Here is a 3,128-nt window from a genome sequence, read left to right as displayed (position 1 = left end):
TTGTGGCGCACGGGCTTAGTTGCTCTGCGGCCTGTGGAATCCTCCTGGAGCAGGGATTGAACCTGTGTCCCCTGCATTGGCAGGCAGATTCTTAACCACTGCGCCACCTAGGAAGCCCTGGACCCAACTCTTAACTCTTTCCAGGATTACCTCAACTGCAGAAAGGTCCCTCACTCAAGGTCACAACCCTTCTCAATGGCATGCATCCAATGACTAATTGACACTAAGACTAAAGGCCCCACCATTTCCACCCAAAATAAAGCAACTCTGACAATTGGCTCCAGAGCTTTCCCTCGTATTGGTAAAAGTGTCATCAGGCCTGTATTATAGTTTGGCTTTTCTCTCTGTGCCTACCTGCTTCTTTTCTTTCCCCAACAGGTATTAATCTCGATGGTATTCTGTAATAAACATTTTGCACTCTAACCTCTTAGAGGCTGCGTCCTGAAGGACCCAACCTACAGTACCTACCTTCTCTAATTCAAATGGAAGAGTATATTTTACTGAGACAAGGGTTGAAGGGTTGGTGGTAGTAGAAAATGGGGGCATTGGGTCCCTGGAGTTAAAAATTTTTTAAATCCCTGTGGCAGATGGAACACATATAAGGCTTTTCCATATAAGACCTCGCTCTCTAGACCCTCAGATGGTAGTTAGAAGCTCTGCCCCTCCCCCCCCACCACTTTGAAAATGTCCCTATCTTTAACCTGCTCTATGTCCATTTCCACATTATGCAGTGTTTGCCTCTCCATTTCCTTGGAGCCTGCCACCTCTCCCTACACAACTCATCAACTCCTAACCCCTTCTGGAGACCTGCTGCATATCTACTGCATGTGCAGAATCTACTTTGCATCACTCTCATGGGACTCAGGTGGGGAAAGGCAGACAAAGGGAACAGGAAGCTCATGCTGTCTGCTGTGCCATGAGTAAAAAGTCCTTTGTCACATTCAGATGGCTAACAAACACATGAAAAGATGCTCAACATCACTCATCATTAGAGAAATGCAAGTCAAAGCCACAGTGAGATATCACCTCACACCAGTCAGAATGGCCATCGTCAAAAAATCTAGAAACAATAAATGCTGGAGAGGCTGTGGAGAAAAGGGAACCCTCCTGCACTGTTGGTGGGAATGTAAATTGGTACAGCCACTATGGAAAACAGTTTGGAGGTTCCTTAAAAAACTAAAAATGGAACTACCCCATGACCCAGCAATCTCACTACTGGGCATATACCCAGAGAAAACCATAATCCAAAAAGAAACATGTACCCTAATGCTCACTGTAGCACTGTTTACAGTAGCCAGGACATGGAAGCAACCTAAATACCCAAAGAAGATGTGGCACATATATACAATGGAATATTACTCAGCCATAAATGAAACTGAGTTATTGAGGTGGATAGACCTAGAGTCTGATATACAGGGCGAAGTAAGCCAGAAAGAGAAAAACAAATACAGTATGCTAACTTATATATATGGAATCTAAAAAAGTGGTACTGATGAACCCAGTGACAGAGTAAGAATAAAGAAGCAGATGTAGAGAATGGACTTGAGGACATGGGGTGGAGGGGCAAAGGGGAAGCTGGAATGAAGTGAGAGAGTAGCATTGACATATATACACTACCAAATGTAAAACAGATAGCTAGTGGGAAGTTGCTGCATAACATAAGGAGATAAACTCGATGATGGGTGATGACTTAAAGGGCCAGGACAGGGAGGGTGGGAGGGAGTCACGAGAGGGAGGGGATATATGGATATATGTATAAATACAGCTGATTCACTTTGGTGTACCTCAAAAACTGGCAAAACAGTGTAAAGCAATTATACTCTGATAAAGAGCTTAAAAAAAAAGTCCTTTGTCTCTGACCCAGGAGTTTTGTGTCTTCTTCCAGCGTCCCTGAAATTTTCAGGCTGACTTTTAGCACACAAGTAGGTTTCAGTCTCAGATCCTTCACTGCTCTTGACAGTTCTGTCCCACGGAAAGTTGGGAAAAGAATGGGAGTAGGAAGTTTCCACTCTACCTATGGAAAACTTGCAAGGTAGTGGAGACAGATGGGAGGTGGGGAGTCTAGTAGAAAATTTAGCCAAATTAGACTGAAAAAGAAGGGATTAAAACCTTCTCCAAAAATTTGTGACTACACAGTATATCCTCCCATGGATGTACAGCCTGGATTAATATCACTTGATGCTCGATAAAACCTCAAGCCATGAACTTGTTTTGAGAGATGGTCCTGGACTGCAGCCTGGCAGAAGCAAACACAAATACTCTCTGGAGAAGGTACTATGATAGGCAGAATAATGCCTCCTCTCCCTCAGAACAAAAGATGTCCATGTTCTCATCTGTGGCACCTGTGAATATGTCACTTTACTTGGTAAAAGAAGATGTGATCAAGTTAAGAATCTTGAGCTAGGAGCTTATCCTGGATTATCCAGGTAGGCACAGTGTAATCATAAGGCTCCTTATAAGAGGCAGGGAGATCAGAATCAGAAGTAGGAGATGTGGTGACAGAAGCAGAGTTTGAAGTGATGCAAAGAAACAGCCAGAAGCCAAAGACTGCAGGCAGCCTTGGAAGCTAAAAAAGGCAAAGAAATAGATTCTTCCCTAGAGTCTCCAGGAGGAATGCAGACCTGTTGACACCTTGATTTTAGACTTCAGAACTGTAAGAGAATAAAATGTTATTTTAAGCCGTTAAATTCGTGGTTATTTGCTATAGTAGCAATAGGAAATTTTTATAGGTGCCTTAATTATAGGTCCCAAAGAATCCCTATCAATAATTTTCAAGAACAATGAGCCATATACAGTAAAAATACCAAGCATAGAAAAATGTAAACTACAATTAATGAAAACCAGCAGAAACAGCATAATAATTAGATGTACACAGTATTCAAATATAAGAATTATCAGATATAAACTTAAAAACCTGGGAATGTAAATTGATACAGCCACTATGGAGAACTGTATGGAGGTTCCTTAAAAAACTAAAAATGGAATTACCGTATGACCCAGCAATCCCACTACTGGACATATACCTAGAGAAAACCATAATTCAAAAAGACACATGCACCCCAATGTTACATTGCAGCACTATTTACAATAGCCAAGACATGGAAGCAACTTAATGTCCATCGACAAAT

The sequence above is a fragment of the Hippopotamus amphibius genome, chromosome 2 (genome assembly GCF_030028045.1).
Source record: "Hippopotamus amphibius kiboko isolate mHipAmp2 chromosome 2, mHipAmp2.hap2, whole genome shotgun sequence".
NCBI lineage: Eukaryota > Metazoa > Chordata > Mammalia > Artiodactyla > Hippopotamidae > Hippopotamus > Hippopotamus amphibius.
Note: the sequence above shows the minus strand (reverse complement) of the source record.